At 44.3% G+C, this 17994-nt stretch overlaps 1 protein-coding gene across 1 annotated transcript in view; it reads left to right on the top strand.

Moving 5' to 3' along the window:
* TSPAN19 (tetraspanin 19) overlaps positions 1-2346 on the top strand; it is a 361288-nt gene extending 358942 nt beyond the window's left edge. Inside the window, exon 10 of the transcript XR_013606926.1 lies at positions 1679-2346. The gene's annotated coding sequence lies outside the window, so the exon portion shown is untranslated. The remainder of the gene's footprint in view (positions 1-1678) is intronic.
* Positions 2347-17994: the final 15648 nt, after the last annotated feature.

A 17994-nucleotide genomic window follows, 5' to 3' on the forward strand; every position in this document is an offset into this window, starting at 1 on the left:
AAAGAAGTCACGCAGGGACAAACATTGATTCTTACAAGCAACCTCCTCCACAAACATATTTAGCAACATTATTTAGATCTTTCCATAAAAATAAGCTAGTTCATCTGCGATTTGGCTTATGTCAAACATTGGAATACAACTCTAAATGGCAACCGAAACCAGAGGCTACCAAGTGTAGACTATGCCATTTACATGAAGAAAGCCTGTCTCACATTTTATCCATCTGTCCCTTTCTACTAACTGAACATAAGATAATACTGAAAGGAATCTTCAATCTGCATGGCATTAGAACATATAGGCATGCCTTACTTTTTTGTATGAAAGGTGAAACCCCACAAATAACAGCACCCTTTATAAAATTGTTTCTCAAAGCAGATCAGTTACGGTCAGCAAAAGGTCTGATGATCACCAGGTAGTTTGTCCACCATTTAACTTGATGTTTGCATTTTTAGATGTATCTCAGTAATTGAATGGAACAATGCTATTTTTAACAATATTGTTTAGGACTGACAATGGGCAAAGGTAACGTTAGGCGGTTTTGCGAAAACATGTTTGCACTTTCATCAAATGATTCTTAAACCAAAATCCTCATGCACTTTAAGAGACTCTTCACGCACATGTCTGCATTATAATTTAGAAAAAGGCAGAAAAAGGAGGGGCACTGCGCCACTTTTAACAAATCGATAATTGTTCTGCCTTTCGGTGATTTTGCACGAACATGTCTGCACTTTAACAAGGAAAAAGGTAGGAAAAGAACGCCACCTTACAAAAATCGACAATTCTGCTAACTGGAGGTGATTTTAAATAGACATGTCAGCACTATATTTTGGAAATAAAGCGGAAAAGGATGGGCTCTGCATCCCTTTAAACATGCCTGAAACTCTTACTTATCTGCCACACTGTGAATTGTTGAGGAGCACTAGACAAAGCAAACCTGTATTAAAAGATTTTAGTTTGCATTTAATGCTGCTGTATTTCTATAAGAATTCTGTTATAATTTTGGTGGGGCCATTACTACACCAATCTACACTTCTAAATTTAAAGAAATTAGGACAAGTGTGTGCTCACACTGGTATCTGTATTTATATGTATTTCAAAAAAGAGTTTCTAGCCTGCACTTGTAATTTCTATCAGCTTAAAACATATAATCAACGTAATCACTTGTGTGCTGCCGTGTGATGGAGCCTGTTCGTGTCCGTATACAAATTATTCAAGAAAGGTGCTCAAAATCTGTGTACCAAACACAATGTGCACCACTGTGGACCTCTAGGGTTCCTTCCTAACTTAGGGGCAGATTAGGATGGCGGACGAATTGCCCCCGCCGGGCTGGCGGTAGCCACCGCCGGCCTGACATTGGCAATCCGTCTGCCATCCTCACTGAAATGACCCCCCGCCACACTAGGGTGGCTGGGGGGTCTAATATGGCTGGCAGTGTCTATCAGACACCGTCAGCCATATTAGGATGGACTTTGGAGAATGCCTTTCTGTGGCGGCAATGCCGCCACTGAAAGGTATGCGGAGACTCCCTGCGGGGGTCCATTGCGGGCCCCCGGGGACTCCGGGGGGTGGGGGGTACCATTTCAAAGTGCAACATGGCAGGCACCGCGCGGTGCCTGTCATGTTGTGCTTTGAAACGCCCAACATGCTTTTTTAGCATTGCGGCGGGCGGTGCTTTTAGCACCGCCCGCCGCAATGTTAAAAATGCGGGATGCACCCGCCACTGTGGCGGGTGCATCCTAATTCCGAGGACGGGAGCCCCGCCATTATGGCGGACGGTCCCGTTGTCCGACAGGATGGCGGACAAAGTCCGCCCATCATCCTAATAGGCCCCTTAATTAGTTCAACAATGTTCAGTACACTGCATACATTATTTTAAATGATTTATCTAGGTATATTTATTCTTCATTTTCAACTGTTTCAGCATTACAATTCAAACATATTTTCATGCTTAATGTAGCTCTCTTTAGCCTAGAACAATGTTACATCACATTGTACAATTGTATTGTTTCAGCTGTGCTTGTAACATGAGTCCCTTGATTCACAATGCATTTCGGGTTGAGGACCCTTCGTCAGGGTAATTGTAAGAATGAAAATAATGTACACTCATATCGACATCCCAGGAACAGTTTATCCATATTACATGTCTCTGTATGCATAACATCTCCAATGTGGGCTTATCTACACATTTTGTTTGAGAAGTGTGTTTTTTTTGTATTATACCTTTAAATGTTAGAAAGAAGTCTTTTCTCAATATCTTGTGAATCTGCAATTTTTAACATTTTACTTGTCATGCTGTATAATATGTTATGGTTTTTATTAACTGAAATAAATATACTTTGACGATGACTGACTTTTCCTCTCTCTAAACCCTGCCTGCAGGGGAGCGAGAATCTGTGTAGCTGCCTTCTTTAAAATAAGAATAATCTCAGCCCGAGTCCATGTAAGAGTGGTAGGAGCTCCCCTCATTATAGCACTAAAACCAAGGGCAAAGTAAGGTCCATACACCTCAGGCCTTCCCAAAAAGAGACCTCCTGGGACCTTGTCCAATCCCGGGTACTTGTGAGGAACAATCTTACTGATTACCAATAAAATGTCCTTGGTACTAATAACTTGGTAATCCGGAGGGTCACTCAAAATACCATATGGAATTGCTTCAGTGCTAGTCTCTATAGTAGCACTACTATCATGTATGAGAGAATCAATGTCAGGGGATACACTGGGTTCATAAGGAGAATACCAATTTGAAACGCACGCAACCCAAACATCCATTGGTCTATGATTTTCAATTGGGGGAGACCCTCCGATCTACATTGGCAACTGTATTCCAAATTGAACGAGAGTCACCTCTTTTTACAGAAACCACCAAGGATTCCCACTTTTTAGTTTCCCATTCTCTCTTTGCTTAGCTGATACTAACTTTGTATGCCTTTCAAGCCTCCTGAACCTTCAATCTATCTTGCTGCTTATTGGGATAGGACAACACTAATCTAGCTGTTCTACACAGCTGATTATAATAGTAGGGGGTTTCTGCCTCTTGTCCAAGCTACAAGATTCTACATAAAAGAACTCCGGGAGATTGTAAAAAAGTTGCAAATGGGCATTAATGAGTGTTGTTCAGTCACCCAGCACATGCTGGGACTGTTCTAACATTAGCAAAATTTAATCTATTCCTCCGACAACCCAGCAATATATATTATCAATTAACTCTTCAGACAGAGAGATGACACTCCATTTTAACCCTACTCCAGTTGGTGGATAGGGCCAACCGTCTATCAAAGGGTTCATCATGGTCTGGTGAAACTATGGGCATTATCGATTTCAGCTCTACAATAAAGGATTGTGGCCGCTATCAGTGCAAGATAACACTGTCATGTCTGCAAGAGCAGGCCACAGCAATACATCCAGGAGGAATTAGTCCAAAAGACTAGGGGGCATATTACGAAGGGCCGGTGATACAATTATCGCTGCTTTAGCATCCGTTTTTTGGGCGCAAAGCGGCGATAATTATATTGCATTATTTACAAGGACACACTAGCGCGTGTTTCCTTGACTTAGCTCCCGTTTTTCACACGCCCCGCCTCACATCGATAATGAGATGCAAAGTAGGCGTGGCTGTGAAAACAACATTTGAAAATATCGCAAAGGCAGCTACGCGATATTATCAACGAGGCGTAGCGATAATTTAAATCGCACTAACTCTGCCTGAACTCAGGAATTTAACGTCTGTTAAATTCCTGACTAAGGCATACCTACATCATCAACACCTCCTTCGACTCCGCCACCTTCCCCGAGAGCTGGAAGCACGCCGAACTCAGCGCTCTCCTCAAGAAACCCACAGCAGACCCCACCGACCTCAAGAACTACCGTCCCATCTCGCTCCTCCCGTTCCCGGCCAAAGTCATCGAGAAGACCGTCAACAAGCAGCTGGCCGCCTTCCTCGAGACGAATGGATCCCTCGACCCCTCACAGTCCGGCTTCCGAGCGAACCACAGCACCGAGACCGCCCTCATCGCCGCCACCGACGACCTTCGAACTCTGATGGACAACGGAGAAACAGCGGCCCTCATCCTCCTGGACCTCTCCGCGGCTTTCGACACTGTCTGCCACCGCACCCTAGTACAGCGCCTCAGCAACATCGGAATCCAGGAGAAGGCACTGGAATGGATCACCTCCTTCCTCGACGGAAGAACACAAAGAGTCCGCCTACCACCGTACAAGTCAGAGGCCACCAAAGTCATCTGCGGCGTACCCCAAGGATCCTCGCTGAGCCCAACCCTCTTCAACGTCTACATGAGCCCCCTCGCGGCCATCGCACGCCAACACAACCTGAACATCATCTCCTACGCCGACGACACCCAGCTGATCCTCTCCCTGACCAACGACCCCGCCACCGCCAGAGCCAACCTGCACGAAGGGATGAGAGACGTAGCCGAATGGATGACGACCAGCCGCCTGAAACTGAACTCAGACAAGACGGAGGTCCTCATCCTGGGCTCCACGCCCTCCGCCTGGGACGACTCCTGGTGGCCCCCCGCCCTGGGCACCGCACCCACACCGACGGACCACGCACGCAACCTGGGATTCATCCTGGACTCCTCCCTCTCCATGACCAGACAAGTCAACGCCGTCTCCTCGTCATGCTTCAACATCCTGCGCATGCTACGTAAGATCTTCCGGTGGATCCCCACCGAGACGAGGAAGACGGTCACCCAAGCCCTCGTCACCAGCCGACTGGACTACGGCAACGCCCTCTACGCCGGAACCACTGCCAAACTCCAGAAGAGACTCCAGCGGATCCAGAACGCCTCGGCGAGACTCATCCTCGACATCCCCCGACGCAGCCACATCTCCGGACACCTGAGAGATCTACACTGGCTCCCGGTCAACAAGAGAATCACCTTCCGGCTCCTCACCCACGCGCACAAAGCCCTACACGACCAAGGCCCGAGCTACCTCAACAACCGGATCAACTTCTACACTCCCAAGCGCCTCCTCAGATCAACCAACCACGCCCTCGCCGCCGTCCCCCGCATCCGAAGAGCGACAACAGGAGGAAGATCCTTCTCCTACCTGGCCGCCAAGACCTGGAACTCACTTCCGACCAATCTGCGCCTGACCCAAGACCACCTCTCCTTCAGGAAGAAGCTCAAGACCTGGCTGTTCGAGCAGTAGCGGCACCCCCCCCCCCTCCCAGCGCCTTGAGACCCTACGGGTGAGTAGTGCGCTTTACAAATGACCTGATTGATTGATTGAACATGGGAGGTGGATTGTGGGGCTAAGGCCACAGGTCCTATCATCAAGCTTATCGCCGTTTTCCATGGAACATCGCTGGGAAACCAGCGATGTTCCATGAAAAACCCCGCTATCGCTGGAATATTTATCGCCATAGCGCTAAGCTTTAATAATACCGCGCTAGCTTGGCAATATATTCCAGCGATAGGCGGCGATAATTAAAAGGGTGCAGAGCAGGAATATCGACTGGGAAATATCTTGGGACAAAAATATCGCCGCAGAAATATCGTTTGGAAGAAATATCGACCACAAAAATATAGATGACAAGAATATCGACTGACAGGTAAGTAATATCGATTACAAAAATATAATTGTAATAAATATCGTTTACAAAAGTATAGTTTACTAAAATATCGATTTTTTAATAATGTTATGTATTTGAGTGTTTATAATAAGAATTGTTTTTCATTTTATTATATATTTTAGAATTGTTCTGCGTTATTAGTTCCGTAGCGGGTTGTGGGTTTATAGAGGATTAGGGTGAGAAGTAATTTAATTATGTAAAATTAATTAATTAATTAATGTGTTAATGTATTAATTCATTATATTTTAATAATTAGTTGTTAATTAATTTCAATTAGTTAATTATTAATTAGGTATGTTAATTTATTTTAAGTGTGTGTTGTGGTTTTTATATATGTAAATGGTGTGAAGGGTGGTAAGTAATTAATTATTTATTGATTAATTATTAAATAGATTAAAATGTATTTCTATTAGTTATTTAGTAATTATTAATTGAAATTGTGTAATTAATTGTAGGTGTGTGTTGTGGTGTAGATATGTGTAAATGGTGTGAAAGCTGCTAAGTAATTAATTGTTTAATTAATAAATAATAAAAAATAATTTTCATTAATTAATTAATAAATATTAAATGTAATTGTGTAATTCATTTTAGTTAATTGTTGTGGATTTTATAGTGCTAAATAATAAAAAAAATTGTCTTTGTTAATAATATATTTATATATTAATTATGTTAAAATTAGAAATAAAATTTATTGACAATTTTGATATTTTTATTTTTTATTGTTTTGGCATCCTGCGCATTCCCTACTGTTGCAATCACTGAAGTGGGAATAGTAATTTTTTCCCCCTCCGCTATCCTGCGCTTTCCCAACTGTTGCACTCATTGGAGTGGAAATAGTAATTTTTACCCCTATGCTGTCCAGTGCTTTCCCAACTGTTGCACTCATTGGAGTGGAAATAGTAATTTTTACCCCTATGCTGTCCAGTGCTTTCCCTACTGTTGAACACACTGGAGTTGGAATAGTAAATTTTACCCCTACGCTATCCAGCGCTTTCCCTACTGTTGCACTCACTGGAGTGGGAATAGTAATTTTTACCCCTACACTATCCAGTGCTTGCCCTACTGTTGCACTTACTGGAGTGGGAATATTAAATCTTACCTCTACGCTATCCAGCACTTTCCCTACTGGTGAACACACTGGAGTGGGAATAGTAAATTTTACCCCTACGCTAATCAGCGCTTTCCTTACTGTTGCAGTCACTGGAGTGGGAATAGTCAATTTTACCCCTATGCTAGCCAGCGCTTTCCCTACTGTTGCACTCACTGGGGTGGGAATGGTAATTTTTACCCCTACGCTATCCAGCACTTTCCCTACTGTTGCACTCACTGGAGTGGGAATAGTAATTTTTACCCCTATGCTATCCAGCGCTTTCCCTACCGTTGCACTAACTGGAGTGGGAACAGTAATTCCTACCCCTACGCTATGCAGCGCTTTCCCTACTGTTGCACTCACTGGAGTGGGAATAGTAGTTTTTACCCCTACGCTATCCAGCGTTTTCCCTACTGTTGCACTCACTGGAGTGGGAATAGTAATTTTTACCCTCCCGCTATCTAATGTTTTAACTATTAATATGGAGGAGACATTTTTGTTATCGATATTTTTTTACATCGATATTTTTTCATCGATATTTTTTATATCAATATTTTAACATGGATCCAATTAAAAGCGCGCTAAGCGCGCTCAGCGATAATTATCGCTGGGGTTTGATAATATACCCCTCGATCCCTGGAGCCATATACATTTTGGACATCCCTCCCTATCTGAGGTGTTCCTACCATTACAGGCCCAGAGGCCTAGATTTAAGGCGAAAGCTTTTAACTGGACTTACCAGGGGGGCCATCTAACTACTGTGGTGATTGCCAGTTGAGGTATGGACCATACTCGGTCCGCTTCAGAAGAATGAAGATTAAGATGTACATCCAATGGTTCAAACTGACAATTACAGTCTCCACAAATTCAGAAGGAAGTGCAGCTATGTGTGCAGATAACAAATTAACCACATCCTACTCTGGTTAGCCACCCTTCGGCCAGCAATATATATTATGAACATAAATTATTGGTGGCCAAATGGATACATTCTATGGCGTCTAACATTGCTATAATCGGTGAAATTGCCACCTGACTTAAGTCCTTGATCTTCATTAGGCTGTCTTCCAATGGTATCAAACCCTTAGGTAATTTAGACAATAAGCCCATCAAGCCTACTTCCCTATCAGGGAGATGGTGGTAGTCAGAATTCGAAGTTGGTGAATGAGTTGGCATTAGCTCAATCGTCTGGGTAGAGATTAACTTGTGCTCAATTTTGGCCAAACTTTTTGACCGTTTTAGGACTGATGTGGAACTTAAGGCAGGCTTCTTTTTAGCGGCAGGCAGTGTCTGGACCACGGAATCTAGTGGCCTTGCAGCTGGTAGACCCCGGGTAAATGGCTGGGTGGTGACGCCATGTTGATTGAACTAAGGGAGAGTCTTCTCTCCATGAGGTTAAATTAATTGCTGATAACGTTTACTGCCCTCAGTAACATTCTATCAATTGATGTTGAAGTTGTGAGAGGGGTTGGTAAGCTCAAAGAACCTCCTGCCTTTTTCTTCCCCATTATATTATAAATAGGGCTCCCGGTTTTCCGTTTAAACGGATTTTTACATATAAATACAGACGGAAATATATTTTTCTTCCGTCTGTATTTATAAATAGAAGCGGAAAAATACAACCAAATTGGATTCTCTGATTCCAAGAGTTGTTCGGCAAACCGTGCTCCAGCCCAGGGTTGCCTGCCATGCCCCTCTTCCTGATTGCGGTGTTTGCCTGGTCACATTAACACCTGCTAGGCAATTAATCTCTCATAGGCGCGGGAAATTCTGGGCCTCATCCCTTTACTCTCACCTTTTTGCCTTCACTACGACCCAGGGCCGATCCTAGAAATTCTGGGGCCCCGGGCAAAAGGAAAGATGTGAGGCCCCTTGAATTTGCATGTAACATCCAATCGCGGCCGGCCTGATGCGCGAGTGGCGGGTCACGTAGGTGTTTGCACGCGGGGGCGTAATTTAAAAATAAAATAAACTTACCTTCCCAGGTCTCGCGTCGTCTCTGCTCCTGACCAGCTCTCCTGCAACAGGAACAGGAATAGAACAGGAAGCCTCCATCCCCTAAGCCAATCTCAAGGCTGCAATGGCAGCATTGTGATTGGTCGGTACGCAGACAAGCCAGACCAGCCAGGCGTACCTGCCAGCCAAGCCATTCTTACAGCCTTGGGGGCCTGAAATAGTTCAAATTATCGCGCTTGCAGTAGTGTGATGGTTAGTAGCTGTGTTGTTACTAAAATTGGCAGCGTGGCGAGGGCAATGTGTGGTGCAAGCTGCAGTGACCGCCTGATGAGAGCCCGGGCACTTATGTTGTTACAAATTAGGCACTCACTGCTCTGCTCTTTGAAAATAATCTGCCAGCTATAAATAAACTACTGCAGACCACTGTTGGCTGGGTGTGTTTATTTTTGTCTCTTTTATTGAAAGGCTGCATGCTACATACTGTGTTTTTGGTGAAAGGACAGGCCCTGTACCAAGGAGCGATATACCCGCTTAATACATACATGCAGATGGTATTGTCAGACTTCTCTCTTTTTAAATTACGGACAAAAAGCCTCAGACACAGCTCATTTATGCAGATCAGATAACTGGTCTGGGACCACAGGCTCCTAATCCATTACTCCGCGAGAAGCACAAGGGACATAATACTTAAATATGACTGCAAAATAAGAGTCTTTGGAAGTTCAAAAATTAATAGAGAGGTGAAGTTGGTCTCTCACTTGCAATGCCAGATGTCATGCAAGGCGGACACACTGTGGGTCAAAGGTTACACAGGAGGATGAGTATGCCATGATAATTCTCACTGAGTAATGTTATGGATGATTTCAGCTCCAAAGGTGGACAGTGCTATCACTGGCTCTCTGTGCAACTAATATGCTTAACTAGACTTAGTGGGCAGGCATCAAGCAGATACTTAGAGCTCTATAGTTGCCTCACACATGTGTATTCTGGGACCTGTAGTTTTACTTCCCTTCTGCGGCGCTCGGAGTGCCAGAAGGAAACAAGCATTCACAATGCAATATGTCTCCCATTTGCACGAATTTAGGCTATTAGCATTGTAAATGACTATGCCTTTTATTTATATTTAAAAAAACAAAATATAGATAAAAAGGCATTGTCATTTACAATGTCAATAGCTCAAACTCGCTTAAATGCAAGACCTATTGCATTGCAAATGCTTGCTTTACATGGAGCACCAAGATTGAACATTTAATATTAAATCAATCCCAAAAACCATTCAGTTCTTTTGCTGTTCAAGGACAATCGAAAAACGAATTATTTATATGAAAATGGGCAGTGGAAGAAGCTGATGAGGCCTCTCGAGTTCACAGCAGCAGAGCAAGCCTTAACATAAATGAGGAAAAAAAACTGCCCACTTAAGCCTCAGGGACTGGGCCTCTTGCACCAGCCGAATAACTCCCTTCCCAATCCAACCCTGGCACTGCATAATTACTACAAGGCCCAGGGAAGGGGGCCCCCACACCTGAACCTTGCAGCTTGATCCAGTGCTTCAAGGCCCAGGGAGGGGGCCCCCTCCCCAGGGCCATGAAACAGTAAGGACACACTTCCCACAAGACACAGTTTATACACAAAGAAAGGTCAAAAACAAGTTGTTCTGGCTGCCCCCTCCACTCATCACCCACCTCCTCTTACCTGTGTCCACCTTCCCCAGGAAACAAAGGGCCTAGAATGGCTGATACTTAACTGAGGCTCTGTCTGCCTCTGACACCACTGAGCCAAGATAATTGCTGGCCCAACTGGTGTGCTGTCCCCCATTTAGTTTGTACCTTCCCCCACCCTTGCACCCCCAGGAATGTCACCACGCCAGCAAGTTCATGATGTAATATGATCAGCTGGGGCAGGCGGCCTCGCAAGAATAGGTTGGCTAATGTGAAAGTGTGGCCTTTCACACTGATGGGAGGCCCCCTAATCTTTGGCAGAGCGCGAGGCCCTGGGCCGCTGCCCACACTGCCCATGCCTAGCGCCGGCCCTGCTACGACCCCCATCGGCTCACCCTGCTTGAGAAAATACATTTGCTAGACAACTGATGTCACTTGCTTTCACCCCTCGGACTTGCCGCCTGCCCAGCAATCAGCTGTTCCTTCGACATCTTTGGAGCGCCGGCTGTCTAGTGAGCCCTGCGCCAGCACCCCATTCAGTTTTAGGTCACAGGTAAGTGAAAGGGTGGGGGTGGACTTGTATTTCGCTATTTGCACCACTACAGCTGTACACATTTGAGGAGGTGGGGAGTGGTTAATAGCGTGAGTACCTGGTACTAACGTAGACCGGCAGAAATGTGTGACCCAAAAAGGTCAGAAAGACCGGCTGTATAAACACATTAAGGAAATTAGGCCGCATTCGTTTTCATATACATTCAGGCCTTAAATTGAAATTTTCCTCCGTGACTTGGTGTGGCAGGAAGAAACAAAACATTCCTGAGACAGAGACAGCCCCTTTGCAAGTTAAATCGTTTTTTTTTTCACTGTGCGAGGAAGAACTGTGGGCGCAGCTACACTGTGTGATAGTACAGTACTAAGGGGCTCATTAGGATGGAGGATTTTCTGCATCCTCCGGGCCGGCGGAAGCCACCGCCGGCCCGGCGGATGCGGAAAATCCTCTGCGGACCCACCAAAGACCCACCGCCAAATTAGGATGGCTGGTGGGTCCTGGTTTCAGTCCGCTGCTTTTCCGCCGCAGTTGGCTTACAACCGCGGCGGAAAAGCTCTAACATGGCTGGCGGTGTCTATCAGACACCGCCAGCCATATTAGGATGGTGTAAAATGTATGCTTTTCCGCGGCGGCTTTTCCGCCGTGGAAAAGCATACGGACCTTCACTTCGGGGGCCCGTTGCGGGCCCCCTGGGTGAAGGGGGGGTGGGGGGTGCAAATGGGGGGTACCTATGGTACTCCCCTGCATATGCGTGAACAAAGCAGCAGGCACCGCGCGGAGCCTGCCGCTTTGTGCACGCAAATGCGGTGCATGCATTTTTAACATTGCGGCGGGTGCAGCTTGAAGCTGCACCCGCCGCAATGTTAAAGATATAGGATGTGACCGCCACCCTGGCGGTCACATCCTAATTGCACTGGAGGGACCGCGGCGGCCCCTGCGGACGGTCCCTCCTCCTCTAGGGTGGCGGACGGACGCCATCCTAATGAGCCCCTTAGTCTCTAACTAACGCATATTAGTGAAATATTCACATCCCCGCTAGGACTGTACATTGTCAACTTGGCAGGGCTAAACAGCTAATAAAACTCTCCCTGTAAAGCCCTTTCTTCTTCTGCCTCATGCAAGTGGCAGGCTGAGGTGCTTTTTATACTCCTGGGATGAATCCGACAGATTCTCTGACCCCTGGAGGGCACTTGGCCAGCGGCTCCCCTTTGCTTGCACTAAATTAATTTGTTGGCAACCTCTTGTGCTGTGCAAACTCTATGTTGCCTTCCCAAGCAGTGATTTTGATACTCCTGAATCAAGAAATCGCTGATTAGAGGCAGGGAACACGCTCCACAAGACTGCCCCAAACAACAGGCTCATATCGCTTTACAGGACAATAGGACACCACATATGTCCGTAAACAGTAAGGGTGATGAAGTGGGCAGAATAATCCAGATAATCTCGAGTTTGAAAGCGCAAACCTTTTTGTAATTTTTTGCCTTTCCATTCTTCCCAGAATTTAAAAGAACACTAATATTTTTGGGAAAAATGGGTAATTTCTGACATTCAAACTTTGTTATCCTGGTAACGGTGTCACTCAAAGTGTCAGACATAATACTTTGGAATGTCCACAGAAAACCTGTAATTATCACCCATAAACAAACCAGGACCTTAGCAGCTATGACTATGATCCTGTATGATTTGGCATCTGGAGCCACAGCCTTGAATGTACAATTGGCTCTACATTCCGCACCACAGGAAATGCAGCGCTTGCCACCTTAGGCACAACCAGACAGGCATCAGGATTGTTGTCAGGAGGATTTTTTTTTTTTTAAAGATGCCTGTGCATGGCATTATTCAAGGCATCTAAAACGAGTGCAGTGCTTTATTTAAAAAAATCCATGTAAAACACTGTTTTAATTTAATAATTAAATTAAAGCAGATAGCTAAACCTGTGACAACCATGCGCACTGCCTATTTAAATAAATGTGGAAAAATACTAGCTGCAACGTCTTTTTTTGCTTGCGACAAAAATAAATACAGATATATACAGATAAAACAACATAAAAATAAATATGGATAAATACAGACGGAAATGGTAAAAAATAAATACCATAAAACCGGGAGCCCTAATTATAATGGACAAGTAGAAAGGGTACCAACAATGTAAGGTGGCTGGGGGTGGTACAAACCGTCATCTGCCGCATCCCACTGGTTTGGAACTTAGGGATATTGGCCCCTTTTTGTAACTTCAGGGTGGCCTTTTTTTCTATCTTCAGGCCGGCAATAATCATTTTAGAAAGAGCATCTTAGCACATTCCATCCACGCAGGATCGTCTATCCAGCCGTCTATGAACAGCCTGTGTTTTCTGTGTATCGCACCTCAATAGCTCTGGGATGTGACGCTTAGTACCACGAGTACATCAGAGAATCCAAATAATAGTGAATCCACATAATAGTGACCGAAAGGGGATTCATTTTTCCAGACATTGCCAAGCTTATAGAACCGGCACACCAGACACCTTTGATCGGACCAAGATCAGTGTGCCTTTAGACCCCAGTAGGTTTCATCATACAACCATTAAGAACAACGAGTATAATATGGACCTCATTGTTCTGGGATTTGGATGTGTGTTTTTTCATGTTTTCCTTTATTCAGGAAGACACCCTCTAATTCAGATATGTGTACAGAGTACACAGACGTATGGGACCTTCCTGCTAATTATCTCGGACACCCACAAGCACTAGCACTGGCACAGTCAGTCGTTGCCCACCTTTCCCTTGGTATTGACTGGGCTACACAGGCAATACGGAGAACAGGAAGTGAACAACTTTGAATACCTTCATGGTCCTGGCCGCAGCGGACATTTTTAGGTAGTTCTACGCTCTAGCTTTTTTCTACCAGCATAACCTTTCTGTGCACAAATACGGAAGATACACTGCATTTAAGCAGCTTCAACACACCGACTCCCCGTTCTGCTGAGCCACAGCGAGGCAGTGCCTATAGCGGATGAGCGACCTTGATGACGTGAGTACGGCATAGCTTGTAGATCTCCCCTGAGACAAAGAGCAGTGGTGGCTGGTGACATTTGAAAGTGGGAGGGCGTAAAAGTTGGCGATGAGTGTCGCTTGCCAGGGGGGTTGGGAGGGTGGTGTTTGTTGAGGAAAAATAAGTGGTGATTCCCAAAAATTATTACCTGTGGGCAGCAGACTCGTGGTGCAGCTGACATTCACTTCTGAATTTAATTCAGTAGGCTCTGAAGAGTGGGGCTGAATGTGTACATACAATGCCAATACCCAATGTCCCTCATGCCCAGGCTCTTCACGTAGACGGTAGACCCTGAATTCCGCACCCCATGGCTAACTCAGCATGGTTTTCAAGTGGACTCTGAAGGCTGAGGGGAAAACGCGTGCAGCAGCTGAAGAGCGTGGGTGCTGGCGCTCCAGTTCTACCTTAAGTCTGCTTGCTGCTTCCTACCTGTACTCTGTGCCTGAACTGTGATGCCTGCTGCATACTGCCTGTCGGTGACTGCTGCTTACTGCCTGTGCCCTCCCCTATGCATGAGCTTTGATGCCTGCTGCTTCCTTCCTGCCTGTTCTCTGACGGCTGCTTCCTGCCTGTGACCTATGCAATGAGCTTTAATGCCCGCGGATGCCTGTGTTGTTCTGGCTTCTGCTTCATGCCTGTGTGGTATGCTGAGCTCTGATGCATCCTGCCTGCAGGGTGGCTGCCTGCTACTCTCTTACAGAGCTCTGAAACGCCCGGGCCATGCACACTAGTCACCATACCCCCCCTCCCACTCTCGAGATAAGCACCTATTTCTTATTGTGCCTGGAGGAGCTGCTCTGTGGAGGAGGTGGGAACTCTCGGTTTCATTTCTCTGCTCCGACCCAGCTGGTATCCCTTTAAAATAGGTTGAGCTCATCAGGATTGCATGTTCGCCACTTTCGGGAAGCCGACAGTGTGTTGAACTCGCTGAAATAAATCTAAAGTGTACCACTATCCACATGCCATCAGATCTTAAATGTGACCTTTTTTCAAGCACCCCTATCTCACAATATACATTAAAATGACCATTGATAAATATAACAAAAACATACGGAGTGCAGAAGCACACCGTCTCAGACTCTCTCCCAGTCGCGTGTGTGTGTGTGGGGGGCTACCGGGGGGGGGTAGGTGGGAACGGGGGTTATTAATAAACTACATTTTAAAAATCCTACCTGAGGTCTTGTGAGCAGGTCTGCGCCGCCCGGGTCATTTGGCACCGACAGCCCCTCTCAGCCAATCCTGGGCTCCTAATAGGCATGCGAAAACAAGTCAAAACACAAGTGCGCATGAGTGGGCACGGTGCGAAAATTCACCCTCCGTCCCCACTCATGCGCACTTGTGTTGTGCTGCTGCCTTGCCCCCCATCTGACAATCATGTTAATCAACTTGACGCCAGACCGCCCACCCACTTCAGACTCTGAAGGGGTGGGCGGTCCGACGTCATGCTGACATGATTGTCAGTTCTCCCTCGGCTCTTTGAACTTAAGTAAACTGAATCAGTTTACTTAAGTTCAAAGAGCCGAGGGATCTGCGGGCGGGGGGGCTACGCCCCCACGCCCCAATAGACGCACCGCGCCTGACAACGAGCAGTTCTTTAGCATTTCTTTCACAAGTTGGGCATGGTTTTTACCCCGTTTTTTCATTCTTTAACCATTTCTCAACGGTGTGTGACTGCAGGCGCTCCTCCCCTCCCGTGAACAATCTCATGGGGCATTAGTTGGGTATTAATAATGTATGTGCAATTTTGTTACTTTTCACTCATAGAGGCAACGTGATACTCCACGCCATACACATATGGCCAGGGCGTTATTTTGTGAAATCTGATCTGAAGATGTGTTTTGATCTATAATAGAGTGTGTGTTTTATGTTATTTGTTGCAATATCAAGTATTGTCTTTGTTTGTTCCTCATGGGCAGCATAGCACCCACATACCCTAATAATTGCGGTGCCTTTAGTGAAAAAGATTTCACTTCTCTAGAAAAAATATCACTTCTCTTACAGATTGATGCAGCGCTTACCCAGAAATATCACCAACCCAGGGTCCAGGTCACTCCGGTGGGGCCCATAACACCAAAGTACAACACACCATGTCACACACACCTTACCCAAGACCCTTGCAAATATATATATATATATATATATATATATATATATATATATATATATATATATATATATATATATATATATATATATATATATATATATATATATATGTATTTCTTAAGACTCCTTAGCACACGTTTTGTATTTATAGTTCAGGCAGTATACATGTGTTTCCACCATACATCAATCATACATTCATAAATAATTCAGATCCTTTTTAGTCAGGGTTGTCGTTGGTGTAGTTTAATTTCTGGAGACGTCACAGCCAACACGTGTTTCGTCGTTAAGGGAATGTAACCCACGACTTTCTCAAGGCTATTCTCCAAGATGTCGTTCTTTATTTGCTGAGGTGATATTTCCAACCCACAAAGGGGTTCTGTTAAGGGACTTTGTTTGTGGCGTATATTTCCATTGGTTGTAACCAGTGTGTCGGTTTCCAGTTGGACAGCTTTCGCTGTAGCCCTCGTGCTTCAACCTCTGTCCCCTCTGCCGTTTATATGATGCAGATATGTATATATATTTACCAAAATTGCTCCGTCTGGACTGCTTGCGGCCCCGTGGGAGGTGGCGCGCACTCCGGCAGAGTATTCAAATTCCAAAGCAGATTTTCCAATTGCAACGCTCTCAGAAATCAAAACGATTTGATTTCTGAGAGCGTTGCAATTGGAAAATATATATCTATATCTCTATATCTATATATATATCTATATCTATATCTATATATATATATATATATATATCTATATATATATATATATATATATTCACTGAAAAAACCATAGGTTTTACACACGTTATAGTTAGGAACTAGCATTTACAAAACCTATGAAATTCACTGAAAAAACCATAGGTTTGACACCAGTTATAGTTAGCTGGAAATTTTATTGATATAAAACCAATGAAATTCCACGTTATAGTTAGTTGGACTCACTATAACTTGCGCGTGTAATGCACTGCTGATGACGTCACATATTACATCACTCATGACATCACTGATGACACCATCCAGTGAATGTGTGTCCTTCTGAAAAATAAATATGTGTTATATATGTATATATTATTGAATATCTTAGTGAATACATATATTAGTGAGTAATGCTTAAATATTTAAATATATGTATTAGTGTTTCACTTTGTGTATAAGTGGCTGCATGGGTTGATGAGTAAATACATGTGTATGTATATAGGTTATTAGATGTTTTTCTTAGTATCAGTATGAGTGTTTGCATGCTTTGGTGGAGGTATTACTTGTACATAGATGCAAGAATGACTGAGTCTCTGTTTGTATGTGTTTTGAAGACAGCATATGTGCAGGACTGTATGGGTGGATTAGTGTGCATATGTCTGTGTTAGTGAGTGAATGACTGTCTTTTTAGTGTCTTTATCAGTAACTACATTTGATTTAATGTAGTATATGTGAATATTGATGTATATAAGTGACTATATGTGAGAGTGAAGGATTATAAGAGTTCCTCTTTAAATTAGTATGTGTTTCTATAAGTGATTTTTTAAGAGAGTAAGTATGTGTAAGTTTCCTTAGAAGTAAAGTAATAGTGTGTGTGTATAGCTGTTTATTTTCAAAAGTTTATTTGCATGTGTGAGTATGTGTGTGAATAATTTTTGGATGACTTTCGGTGTGTAACAGGATGTGTAGGTGTATCACTACATATGATTACTGAATATATGTATGAGTGAATATATAGAACTGTTGGTGAATTAGTGCATGTGTATATAGATGGTGGAATTATTGAATTGGTTGTTGTAACTGGTATGGGTATCTCCATTTTTTTGAACATTTTAGTTTCTATTTTTGAATATGCGTTTCAAGGGTTAGATTACAGTGAAAGGAGGTCTGTCACTGTGTCACAAGGATGGTGTCATCAGTGATGTCATGAGTGATGTAATATGTGACATCATCAGCAGTGCATTACACGCGCAAGTTATAGTGAGTCCAACTAACTATAACGTGGAATTTCATTGGTTTTATATCAATAAAATTTCCAGCTAACT

This window comes from Lissotriton helveticus, chromosome 1_1, assembly GCF_964261635.1.
Source record: "Lissotriton helveticus chromosome 1_1, aLisHel1.1, whole genome shotgun sequence".
Lineage (NCBI taxonomy): Eukaryota > Metazoa > Chordata > Amphibia > Caudata > Salamandridae > Lissotriton > Lissotriton helveticus.